Here is a 14528-nt window from a genome sequence, read left to right as displayed (position 1 = left end):
AATAATAATAATAATAATAATAATAATAATAATAATAATAATAATAATAATAATAATAATATAATCTGGTTTATCCATTCTTAATCCTCTCACAAACATTCTCACATAATGGAATAACCCCTACTATACTTCCCTCCGTAGGTGGAGTGGGGGAAAGGGAGTGCTGTCAGTGCACGTCACATGGTGCACTGTAGACATTACTTAAGGTTCTTACCCTTTACCGTACCTCCGTTCATCTGTCTTCCATCTGACTCACCACCCTTTCTTACAATTGTTTCATAGTGCAACTGCTTAGGAGTTTACATCCTGTTACACCTTTCAGACCTTGTTACTATCAATTTTCCTCTCAGGTCCCAGCACTTGGCCTTTGTCCTCAACTGTATATTCCAATTCCGATTCCTACATTACTTGTTTCATTCATATTTCCTGTCTTGCATCTTCTGTGTCCAATTACTCTTCATAGTAACTCTTCGACTCAGAACTGCGTTCTCTTCAGGCAGTGTCTCCTCATTTGCATCTGTTATTCTTAGGGCCATTTTCCCATTAATCTTTCTCTCTTTAGTATAACTTGTTTTTCTATCTTAGGTACTTGCTTAAACTTACGCCTAGATTACCATTAACTCTCATCTTGATCTCTTTCACTTTATTGTTACCATTAGCTCTCATCTTTATCTCTTTCAATTTCTGTTCAGTTGTTCTTTTGTATGCTCGTGTAGGTCCCCCCCCCCCCCCACTCTCTCTCTCTCTCTCTCTCTCTCTCTCTCTCTCTTATATTTTCATTTCTGATTTTTTTTATTATATGTCTTGAAAATTGTAATTGAGTCACAACAATGTATGTCAAAAGAGAGATGGTGGTATTTCATGATATTCAGTAGGAGGAATTATATATAAGAAATCTTGTGCTGACAGCAGTGAACTCGAATTACTGAAGTTCCATCCAAGTCAGAATTCAAACTGCCTTGCCCATGAACCACTTTGAAAGATTAACCTCCGGTTTTTATTTTTTATTTTTTCAGAGGAACTGGCATCCAAGCGTCGTATGTTAATCACCTGAGCATATATGTAAACTTCCAGTTTTTTTTTTTTTTTTTTTTTTTTTTTTTTTTTTTTTTTTTTTTTTTTTTTTTAAATTCATCTGCTATTTCGTTTGATCCCAAAGATTTCCCATCAGAATCTTGATGGATGCACGCAACCGAAATCGTTGAACTTGGAAATGATTATTTTTAAGGGGTTTACCTGTCTTTTGGGTTTATGAATCTGTTATTCTATTGAATTTAGAATCTTTTTTTCGAGAAACATAATTAAAAAGTGATAACTCAGTAAAGGGCAAAACAGCTAGAGTCCAGCTTTTATGTATGGCTTTTGATTTTAGAACTTTAGTACCAGTGATTCAACTATAAATCTATACTCTGTTTTTTTCCATCTGTCCATCCGCCTGTGGTGGTCGCGCATGGTAACACTGCGTCCCGGGCTTTAAATAGTTACGCTATGTCTGAGTTTTAGTTTAATAAAAGGATATCTGGGTGTACATTTGCTACTTAAAAGTGCTTTAATAATTTACTGTATGCGAATTACACCGTTAATACTCGAAATAGGATATTATTTAAAGCCCGGGACGCAGTGTTACCATGCGCAAACACCACAGGCGGATGGACAGATGGAAAAAAATAGAGTATAGTTTATTTGTCATGTGAGTCCCATCGCTATCAATCACCAGGCATTGTTTTACTTGCAAAACGAAATGACAGTATGAATCTCGACAGAATAAACGTCCAAAATGAATCAGGACCAGGACAGGACATCCTACTTGATATTTATTCAATATTTCCGGTTAATATATCGTATATTACAACCGTATATTCACAGTCAATACAAAGATAATTATGACTTTCATAAACAAACAGACCACTTTAACAAACAACAGCATCTCTGTTTGTTCATTTAAGCGGTGCATGCGATGACTTCAAAAACCAAATTGACATTTTTTAGTTTAAATCTCCGATTATGAACCAAGAACATAGCTAATATGAGCTGTTGTCATCTAAAAATAAATTTTATTTCTCGTGCGTATTATGTATTACAACACGCCTGCGTTTATTGCTGATGTTATATTGACTTTATAAAGTAACCTTTTCTGTGTTTCAGTGAGTTTTGAAACAATTTTGAAATGAGTAAGGAGAAAGTGACGCATTTTTATAGGTACGGTTACCTGTATAATGAAAGACTAATCACGTGCAATATGATTATTCCACTGTGCCATCTTATTTATTGTGCAAGTATGACGCGGAACTCCACACTATAAATGCCACCCATTCGAATTGGAGAACTGTGATAGACAAAAGAAAAAAAAATAATAAAGTAATAATAATAATGATAATAATGTCAAGAGCACTGAAATCAAGACAAGAATCCACAGTGATTTGCTTGTCCAAATATAATACGAGACTTTAGGGAGATCTTTTGAGTGTCACTCGTCATCATGAGAGCCTAACATGCTCTCGAAAACTCTCTTTTAATCTCTTAATGCATTTGGACCAGACAATCATTGTGGATTTTATCCTTCTGTCATAATTATAATAATAATAATTAATAGTCTTAATACATAATAGTTGTCTGTAGGGATAAATGAAGAAGCCACAGCCAGATCCACTAGGTAGATTCCATCTTCCCTTGATGAGGTAATTACGAGGTCAAAAGGATCTAATCATCTAAATTAATCGGAATTAATCTTCAACCAGATTACACATACGGAAGGACTTTTCAATTTCTGGTTTTGAAAGGCCAACCGAGATAGATTTTTTGAAGGCGCGCGTTCTTAACATTTATCACACACATTTCATATATATATATATATATATCTATATATATATATATATATATATATATATGTATATATAATATATATAGTATGTATGTATGTATAAAATTGTGTTTTTCGGGCAGAGTTTCTCTTTCACAATTTTTATTGTAGGCAATCGCTTTTGTGTATATAATATATTATATATATATATATATAATATATATATATTATATATATATATATATATATATATATGTGTGTGTGTGTGTGTGTGTGTGTGTGTGTGTGTATAGCATACGCATCAAGCTACAAATGTCCTTTAATCTTATTCGCTCTCCCTTGGAATTAATATATTTTCATACATGTTAACAGAGGGGGACTTTTTTTAGTTGGTAAGAAATTCGTCGGCTCACGGGCTCGAACCACGAAACCAATAATTCAGGACATCCAGTGACGCTCTTTACCCACAAGGCTATCACGAGAGGTATATATATATATATATTTCCCCTAGGAATTATCTATCTGTACTGACAATTAAAACAGAAAAACGAAGGTAAAATTAAAATAAAAAAGTAAAAAAAAAGCAAAACAAACATACGCGGTAATAGAACTGAATTCCGATTGATTTTGACGGCAACCAAAAGTATAAGCGAAATCTGTCGGCTAGAGACGTGTCACTTGTCTGTCTGTCTTTCTGTCTGTGTGTCTCTTTGCCTGTCTGTATCTCTGTCCCCCTTGTCTAACTGCGCCGTTCGTGAAATAATAAGTGGGTGTCTCTTGGTCAAGGATGGACAGCGGGAAGTCGCTTCGTCGTTCTGGGTACGTACGTTTATTTTGTATTATGTCTCTTTGTGGAGAAATTTGTACTAATAATTGTATATTTTTTGTCAGTAAAAAAGCTAATTGGCTCTGAGGTTTTGGGTCGTTTAAATTCTTCTTCTTCTTCTTCCTCTTTATCACGTCCTTCTTCATCTCCCTCATTTGCTGCTCCACTTCGTCGATACTGACGCGATTTTCCTTATTTCCTCGTCCTGTTCCTCAGTTTCATTTGCTTTGCCACAGTGTTTGCACTCGATGTCTTTGCGTTTCTGCTTTTTCCACGCCTCTGTCTTACGCGCCCCGTGACCTTATCCACGTTTATTCCCTTCTGTTTACTTTTGCTTGTGTCTTCGTTTGCTGGTGGTGTCTTATTTCACAAAGCTTTCTGGGCTTCTTCGTTTCCTCGTTATCGATGATTTTATTTGCTAATGACGAACGTGTTTCTTATTTCTTCTTGTCTGCCAGCTCTCTCCTTTTACGTACTAAGCCTTCTCTCTCTCTCTCTCTTATTCCCCATTTCATTTTGCGTGAAGCTAACTTGTCATTCCATTCACAGCTGCTCTCTCTCTCTCTCTCTCTCTCTCTCTCTCTCTCTCTCTCTTTACTCATCACAGTCCTTGTGATAAAAGCTCATGACGTCATTGCATGCCGCCAACTGCTGGGACAAACGGTTTAGCTGTGGCATGAGTTGGTGAAATTAGAGGTGTTAGTTTTTTTTCAATTTTGTTCTGGGATTGATTTTTTTACTTGTTAATAATTTATATACATTTAATGTACGTTTTATATTTTTTGCTGTGTTGTATATTATTATTATTATTATTCTTATATTATTATTATTATTATTATTATTATTATTATTATTATTATTATTATTATTATTATTATTATTTGTCAATGCTTGGGAAAGCAGAAGGCTTTATACAACCCCAATAAGGATAGCTGCCCGGAAAAGTACATCGGGAAGCTATTAATAAACTTGACAAGGGGAACAACAAATAAGAATCAATAAAAAAAATGCAAGATGAATAACATAGTAAACTAAGGCAAACAACGAATAAACTTTAATGTGAAGTGCGTGTCACCATGCTCAACAAAAAACGAGCATTTACACCAAGTTTGAACCAGAACTGAGTAGTATTGAAGGTCACAGAAGAAAAGGGGAAGATTGTTAAATTCGATGGTATTAGTGTAAGAATATATGAACACAGAGAATGATTGGAGTTATGAAATGCGCATCATACATTATGCACTACAAGAGATCCGCTTTCAGAGGGTTGTTTGTTTGTTTGTAAGGTGTTTTTACGTTGCATGGATTCAGTGGTTATTCAGCAACGGGACCAACGGCTTTACGTGACTTCCGAACCACGTCGAGAGTGAACTTCTATCCCCAGAAATACACATCTCTGACCCCTCAATGGAATGCCCGAGAATCGAACTCGCGACCACCGAGGTTGTACGCCAACACCACGCCAATGAGGCGCTTTTCAGAGGTTAGAATTCTCTAATTAGTGCGGAAGTTTCTGAATTCTTCAACTATCCCATTTCCCGCAGGCGTGGCTGTTATTGCCTGCAGAAAAAAAATACATATTTTTAAAGCTTTTTTTAATGGCTCTGCGTGCTGTATTGATTTGACAGTAATTCGTTCCTAGTTTGACGAACTGGAGCAAGCCATTTTGTCCCAATTCTGATAAAATAGGTATAAGAGATTTTGATATAATTGAGAGCTTCTAACCAGGTAATTTTTTGAGGAAATCTGGTCGCAAAATGTGATAACGCAGATAACGGAAATTTTGATCTATTTTAGAGCATTGAAACCTGAGGCACTTTACGGGGGGGGGGGGGGGGGGGGGGGGGGGGGGGGGGGGGGGGGGGGGGGGGGGGGGCTAGGCCTTTTCGTCTAAACAGGGACGAATTGTTTACTTTTGGTGTGTGTGTTTTTTTTATAGGACGGATTGTTTACCTCTGGATATATATATATATATAATATATATCCTATCTATATATATATATATTATTTATATACATATATATATAATGTATGTATATATAAATAATATTTTTTTAAGGAAGGTATATACACTGAAATTGTCCTTTATTTCTGAATTGGTTATTGTTTCATGCACTTTTTCCTTTTCCTCACTTGAGTTAAGACCTAAATACCTCTCACGAATTCGGTGAGTACAGTAATTAATCAGCTCCTCAGTGGTGTGATCGGTATGGTTTTGGCCTGCCACCTCGGTGATCGCGAGTTCGATTCTCGTGCATTCCACTGAGGGGTTAGAGATGTGTATTTCTGGTGATAGAAGTTCACTCTCGACGTGGTTCGGAAGTCACGTAGCTGAATAACCACTGGTTCCATGCAACGTAAAAACACCATACAAACAAACAAACAAAAACACCATACAAACAAACAAATAAACAAACAGTGATCAGCTGTAAAAAAATCTTAACTATATATCTGCTGATTAATTTGTTGGTTATTACAATAATTTATTTATCAATGTTTTCCATTGCTTTTGCAACTATCAAAAATTGCATAGGAATGACTTGGTCAGCCCGGTTAGACCTCAAGATAATTTCTTCTAGTATCTGGTGCAAATTACAAATGAAGGAGCCACACGTTGATGAAACACTTGAGAACAATTGTCAAAGTAATATCTGTTAAACAGTTGGCGAGTTTGCTAAGGAATGAAAATGAACCAAAGTTGCTACAGTTAAGTCGAACAGATTCTTTGAGGAGCTGCTCTATAAATAGTACGCTCTATATACACTTGGGAGCACAATCAGCTTCCTAGAAGAATAGTTATCTAGGCTCTTGATAGTAAGTGTTCAAAGATATACTTTCAGGTTACTTTTACACGCAACAGACTGACGTTCTCAAATTATCCGACTTATGTTTTAAGGCAGAAAGAGCTCGATATGGAGACATATGGAGGCTATTGATCTTGGAAACAGAGAAATGAACAGAGATTAGTCCGCTCCAGAGATCGCATCCAGATCCTCATTAGGAACATCTTACAAGATTAAGAAGACTGAGAATGAGTTCCTGAATAGGGTTGAGGAGGAGAGGAGGAAGAGGAGGATATGCATAGAGTAAGTAGAATCATATCTGCATATGAATAGGAAGGACAAGAGGGAACTCGTATTCATCATTCAAACTTATCTAGTCCTGTTACGTAGAAGTCATGCACGGAGGCCATCAATCATCATCTCCGTTTGTAATATCGACGGCTGCTGCGCAATATATTTCCCTCTTTTTATGTGGTTGATTTCCTCCTTATGCCGAAAGCGCCTCAGTGGCGTGGTCGGTATGGTGTTGGCATACACCTCGGGCCGCGAGTTCGATACTCGGGCATTCCACTGAGGGGTTAGAGATGTGTATTTCTGGTGATAGAACGTGGTTCGGAAGTCACGTAAAGCCGCTGGTGCCGTTGCTAAATAATCACTGCTTCCATGTAACGTAAAAATACCATACAAACAAACAAACAAACTCCTAATGTTGAACTGAAAGCTCTTGAAGCAAAAGACAGGAAGTTAGTGTACCATCAGGTATTACCTTTAAAAGTGGTTTGTTAAATGTTATGTTATGCCTTAAGTGACCTGGCTATAGTTTTAGAAGGTCACGTCCATCTGGGTCTCTACATTATAAAGAAAGTATACGGAAATTTATTTACGCTTCTCTATACATAAGAAATTTCATTTGAACCCATCATGAGTTATTCATTGTCGCAAAAGGTTGAGAATTCCCTGCCCAAGCTCTGCTTTCAGCGAGTGATACATGGAATGTGAGGTGTGCATTTATTATTGCCAGAGCAGTTGGAATTTTACGGAATTTATTGCCTTTGTATTTTTATATTCACATAATGGTGCAATAATTTTGTTAGACTATATACGAAGCATTATTAGACTCTGACATGAAGAGTTTGGAACAGTAAATAGATCTATGATATATTACAATATTAGTCTGACGTTTCGAGATTTCTGGTGATTTGGAAAACTTGATTTCCTGTAGTTTAACCACTAATTACTCTTCCATGACATTCTTACTCATTTTTGCTCAATGCACTTTTGTGTGTGTTTTAAGTATTTATTCCATACGTTTTTACGAACACCGACGAAAATGTAACCTCCCCCCCCCCCCCAAAAAAAAAAAAAAAAAAAAAAAAAAAAAAAAAAAAAAAAAAAAAAAAAAAAAAAAAAAAAAAAAAAAAAAAAAAAAAAAAAAAAAAACTTTGCCCTGAAGCGTAACGCGACCTCTCGTATTTCTTCGTTAGAAGTTATTTATATCTTAAATAAGTCCTGACTTAGAAGCCTATTCCCACAGCTCTGTACCTGGTGCTCAGAAACTAGCTTTTATAAGGATGCGTTCCATTTTGGTCGATGAGTAATTTTTTTTTTTAAAGCTCGTTACTGTCAACGCGCAGGTGTAGATAATTTTCATCAGCTGAGAGAAAAGTTCATGTTTTTCTCTTGATTTGGTGAGGGTTACGTGATTACATAGGTTACGTATCAGTATAATGGATGCATATTGTTGTGAGGTTGAGTTTTCGGAATGAATAAATAGGCGCACCTGTGAACCTGTAATTATGTTACCTCTGATGTATGAAGCATTACGAAACCGCAGTTCTTCATTACATCCAAGTAATGCATCTGTACTGTAGAACAATATTACTTGAGTTATTTTTCGTCTTTGTAATCCACAACAGTTGAATGGCCACTAGGTAAATCATTCAGGTGATCAAAACGTAAGACTTGTCTCATTTTTTTTTTTACATTTAAAAGACCCCCTCCCCCCTTTTTTGTGCCACATAAACCACGTAAACAATATTCATGACAACATCTCTAATTTTTTATATTTTTTTTGCAATTTTTTCTTTTCTTTACATTGCACCATTTGCTATATAATTCTGGTGTTAGAAGATTTCTAAATGTCACATTTCTTTAAATCTGCAGTATAGCGTTTTAATTTCCCTCGTCGTCCATGGTAGGTTTTGGGGTATCGAGATATTTCTGCTTTATTATTAGTTCCTCGTTGGACGAGTGGTTACGTGCTCGCATACCAATCTGGTGGGGTCCGGGTTCGATTCTCACTCAGCCAATGTGGAATCAGAGGAACTTATTTCTGGTGATAGAAATTCCTTTTTTCGATGTAAGGTGGTTCGGATCCCACAGTAAGCGGTAGGTCCCATTGCTAAGTTACCAATTGGTTCCTAGCCACGTGAAAATATCATAATCCTTCAGGCCAGCCCTAGGAGAGCTGGTAATTAGCTCAGAGGTCTGGTTAAATTAAGGTATACTTTTACCTTCTGTGTAAAGTATTCTGTTACTACTGAAAACACATAGGCCAAATATAAGAGATGTACTTTAAATTGATTTCACATAGAATTTCATAGCTTCCATAGCTTCTTTCTATAGCATGTGACCACCCTACCCCCCCCCACCCCCCAACCCCCCCCCCCCCCCCCCCCCTAGTCTCACTGGACTGTCAGTTGAAATTTTAAAGTTAGGAGAGCTGTTTTATTGTGGGTTTATTTTGCCGTTTTCTGTAATCTTTAAGCGTTGTCGAGCTGGACGAATATGCTCTCGCTTATCATCGAAATTTCCACGCTTTCAGAATGAGAAAGGAAAATGAAGGGCTCTTACTTATGTGCTGTGTTCGTTTTCAGAGTAGCACTAGTAGTAAGATTAATTAAGCCAGCCTTATGCAGACACGGGCTCTTGCTTTTCAGCAGCAAGAAAATTTTTAACAGAACTTATGGGGTACAAATGGTGACCAAACGAACTTGCTAGCGATTTTGTATGTTTAGAAACGAAACTTTTTTTATTTGTTTATTTATTTTTTTAGATGTGTGATTCTTTATATAACTCAGTGATTAGGAATGAAATCATGTCCCCAAGATGCCTGGCTGGCTCGTGTCATGGACGGAAGTGTTCAGTTTATAAAATCACTTGTGTAGTTAGCGTTTCACGTTTTGCGTTATCAATAACAACAATATTCAACTCCGCTGCTGATACCAGTGCAATATATTATTGAAAAGGAGTTTTATTTATTTTATTTATAGTCCGTCTATGTGCACGAAGTGAGACATTTAGCATGTGAGTAGGATAATTTTCTATTTATTAGAAGGGAGAGAGAGAGAGAGAGAGAGAGTAGAAGGGGGTTAGTGAGGATATATATATATATATATATATATATATATATATATATATATATATATATATATATATAGAGAGAGAGAGAGAGAGAGAGAGAGAGAGAGAGAGAGAGAGAGAGTAGAATGGGTTAGGGAGGAGAAAGAGAAAGAGTGAGAGAGAGTAGAAGGGGGTTAGGGAGGAGATAAAGAGAGAGAGAGAGAGAGAGAGAGAGAGAGAGAGAGAGAGAGATTATTTGACTCGGCAGAAGACCAATAAAGAAGGCGTATTATCATTTCTTGGATTTACTTAATATTGTCAAGTGCCGGGACACGATCGCTTCAATTTGAACGTTTCGATAGGCAGCTGAAAGGTATAAGGACGTAACCCAACTTAGACTTTTGTATGTGTTATAGCCTTTATTCGTGGTTATCTTAAACGTCAATTTTCTCTACACTCACGAAGTACGTATAGGCAGCTGATTACGTATATTTTATTCATTACTCGTGTTCCATTTTATTAACGGTTATTATTCTTATTATAGTTAATAATATTATTTGTAGCAGCAGTTTTGGTAATAGTATGGGTAAAACTGGGGCTGTCGCAAAATTATAATGAAAATAGCAATTCTAATTTGTTTATTATTATTTATATTTTTTTTCTTTGGGGGGGGGGGGGTGTCGGGGCCACATGATTGAGCATAATAATATTTATGTGACAGGTCTATGCAAATATATCTTTCGCGCTGAGAAAAGGGTCAATAAGAGTCCATGTCAATGCAGGGCAGTGTAGTTGAAGCAACTGTCTTGGCAGGAGAGAGAGAGAGAGAGAGAGAGAGAGAGAGAGAGAGAGAGAGAGATTAGATGGGGTGTTAGGGAGGAGAAAGAGGGGAAGGAGTGAGTTAGAGTTTGGAGAGAGAGAGAGAGAGGAGATAAGAGAGAGAGGAGAGATTAGATGGGGTGTTAGAGAGACGAGTTGAGAGAGAGAGAGAGAGAGAGAGAGAGAGAGAAGAGTGGGTGTTGGGAGGGTGGCCGGCAATAAAGTCACAGAAAAAAGTCATAATCTTGGCTAGGAAAAAAGCCACAGGAAAAAAGTTACATTTATTTACAGTCTTTTTTTTTTTATGTTTTTATGGTAATCCCCAATCCCCAAAGTACTTGTACTAAACAGCCGCAAAGGTGGATACATACTGGGTTAAACCCCTTGGGGGTCACTATCTATGAAATATTCAATTCTTTTTCACCTGGAATCGTTACTGAGAGAGAGAGAGTTTATCGGTTGGTATTCAGAGTTTTCCCGGGCAGCGCCGGGTTGGTCAGCTAGTAGTGTATAAAGCTTGACAAGCTAAGGGACTGCAAAAGGTTATTGACACTTTCGTCGTGGTGGAACCATTCATTAGATGCTTATTAGTATTCTCTTTTTCATTTCCATATTCCAATTTCTTTATCATTTTGTAGTCCCATTTTTTTTTATCATTTTCCATTCTTAAGATAAGACATGCTTAAAAAAAAGAAGAAAAAATAAAAATGCCGAGAGCAAATTCTGTGAGGAAATGCCAAACGTATCAGCAGCTCAATATTATCTCGTTTACCCGTTGAACAATCAGTGGAACTAAACGACGGGACCGAATACAATAGAAGATGGGTATACATACACAAGGTTCATCGGAGAAGGAGAAATACGTGCTTGGTATAAAGGGTTAATTCATTAGGTAAGGCGTTGTCAAATGAACGCATTAATCTGCTGTAAGTGTTTTTTAATGAAAATTATGCGTGGCACTCTCCGACCATTTGCTCTAATTTAGATATGTAACATTATGACTCTGCATCTTGACTTTTCCGTAAACTAGGACATGCTCAACTTATACTGAATTCCTTGGCTCTTATTGCAGAAGTCCAACAGTGGTGATATACACGGGGCGAGGGCACGCTATCGATTATTCCTCGAGAACTTTGAAACTATTATCATGGTTGCGAGACCTAGCAGCAGTCCTGGTACTAGTCTCACGGCTGGCTATCCGTAGTATCCAGCAAACCGTCCCTGCACTTACTGCGACGTAGACCTAACCGTTACGATTTATGCCAGTGGTCATAGAAGTTTTGTTTACCCGGCATTTCAGCCACTTTCAGAGAAATTAACCCATCTCGAACAGATAGAAAGCTTGGCAAGTGAATAAGAAACAAAAGAAAATTAAGGAAACGCACAATTGTCCTCCTGTCGCCATAAACAAGTGCGGTATAGCGGGGTTAGAGTACGAGGTAAGGCTGTATTTAGAACCTCATATTTCTCCCGTTACCATGGCAACTAACATGGGTAGGGGGAAAGGAAGGAAGGGGGGTGGGGAGGGGGAGAGAAGGATTGGAGATGAGGGGAAGGGGAAAGGGGGAAGGAGTCTTTGGATGGATTGAGAGGAGGATGGAAAGGGGAGATCTATAAGTAGAAGGTTATGTGGGGTTGTAGGATGTTAGAGGAGGTCGTTGAAGGGGGAGGGGGGGAAGGGGGGAGGAGGAAGAAGAGGACCTCAGGAGGATATCTCCTCCTGGGAGGAAGTGAGGAAGAGGAGGAGGAGGATAACGGGTGTGGGCGGTGAGGAAAGAGCACAGAGGTCTTCTACCCAAAAGAATAGTGGGCAAAGATAGCTTGTGCTCATTTATATTGGAAAATGAAGATAGACTAACCACTTTAGTATTTAAAGGAATGCATGATCGCTGAATAAATAGCTAATGTCACGCATTCTTCCCATAATAACAATGAGTCACTTAGACTTATGCGAGAAGATTGCAACTACAGTGATTATTTCTTCAGTCATATACATTTTCTGATTTTGAAAGTTATTCATGATCTAAAACCACGTTTCTCTGTTCGTGTTTGAAAGTCATAACTGAGAAATCAACGCGACGAATGAACGAAAATAACGAATGCTTTCAGGAAATATTAAATAAATATAAAACAGGCCTTTGCTTGAGACGAGGGCCGGGCGAAAGCAGAAAGCACGCGGAGGCAGAAGGTACGAAGACATAAAAGTAAATATGAATAAGTTATGCAAGAAAAAAGGACTAAATATAGGATGCTGCTCTCAGCCAGAGACGAGGAGAGAGAGAGAGAGAGAGAGAGAGAGGAAACTGGTAACGTCTGGGAGGGGGCAGCAGAGGTAGTGGAGGCTAATGATGGTTGGGGAAGGGGAGCGGGTGGGGGGAGGTTTGTTAATAATGATTTTATATGGGAGTTGGGGGGACATTACCAAGTAGGGGTATGCTTCAAGTGAGTAGAGAGAGACGATGACGAGGAGACGAAGAGAGCAGAAGAGAGAGATTTGCATTGCAAGGCTTTCATAATGACGGTGCACATCATCATAAAAGCTATTGTTCTGCGCGTTATGCAACGGTCTGTTTGGGTGGAAAGTAAAAAAAAAAATAAAGTAAGGGGGGTTAGTGAGGGAGAAGTGGAAGAGAACAGATAATAACAGAGGACACTGTATACAAACAAGAAGTAAAATACACTGAAAACAGTCCACAGACTGAGGGTGGCCAGGTAGTAGTAACCTAAACAACGAATCCACAGAAGACAACACAGGGCGGACACTTAGACCTACAATGTTATTTTATTTTATTTATCTTTCCTCTTATATTTTTTCTTACGTTTTAATTGCCATGGAATTAATGAATATGTAAAGAGAAGGTAAAGCTTAAAGAAAATTCAGTTTAAAGCCAGAGAAAAGTGTTAGACTCTACCCTTTTTTTTCTGGTAATGTAGTTAGAGCAACTTCCAGTTAGGCCTAACCGTTAGGCTTAAAGTTTCTCTCTCTCTCTCTCTCTCTCTCTCTCTCTCTCTCTCTTCGGTCGAATAGGCGTACAGATTTTATTGTCTCTCAAAGTCACGTGATGTATACTGACTGAGAAGCTTTTAGAATCTCTGCACGGATACGTGTAGACTTTTTTCTTTGTCGTTGACTGTTTAATTACGTGCCACAAGATCTGCAGTGATTAGGTTAACCTTAAAAATAACGATAGCCTCTTCAATATGAAAGTTTCATTATAATGATAATAACATAGATCTTTGACCATATCAGTTGAGACGAATCATATCTGTATTAACTGTAATAATTAGATTATGATTTAAGAGTTTGCAGAACTATTACAATGTTTATAGATTTCAGGACGTACATATTTTTTTTAATTTATTAGGAATTAAACTTAGCTCTGCCTTGGTGTCTCGTATTGTCGTTTCTTCATTATAGTGTCAGTTCTGATGGAAAATTTGCAGGTTGTAAGCTCGAACCTGTAGGTTCGATACATGAAACATGTGACCAAAGTGACTCCTCATTTTATTTACTTTGGATGTGACCTCGTCGTGATTATGGCACAGCGGGTTCGTTTCCCGCTTCCGGACATCATAATTTCTTCAAATTTCTATCAAGTTGGAGCTCAAGGCTTTGCAGTGACAAAGCGTATCCAAAAACAGAGCAAAGAATTTGAGAAGTTAAGAGGGCATTGTGGCTATAGTAGATTCACATCAGCCGTGCATTTGATGTCTAGGCCAGCCCCTTACGACGCTCCTGATTGACTGTTGATAAGCCAATGACAGGGCTGGAATCTCTCAGTCTCTCTCGAGAGTTCACACAGGCAGGATGTATGTTCCATCTCTCCTGAGGGATCGTCTTTCTGGAGAGGTGGAACATACACGAGAGACAGAGTTTCCAGCTCTGTGATTGGCTTATCAACAGCCAATCAGGAGCGTCGTAAGGGACTGGCTTACACGTCAAATGCACGGTTGATGT

The sequence above is a fragment of the Macrobrachium nipponense genome, chromosome 6 (assembly GCF_015104395.2).
Source record: "Macrobrachium nipponense isolate FS-2020 chromosome 6, ASM1510439v2, whole genome shotgun sequence".
Lineage (NCBI taxonomy): Eukaryota > Metazoa > Arthropoda > Malacostraca > Decapoda > Palaemonidae > Macrobrachium > Macrobrachium nipponense.
This window is presented reverse-complemented; position numbering follows the sequence as displayed.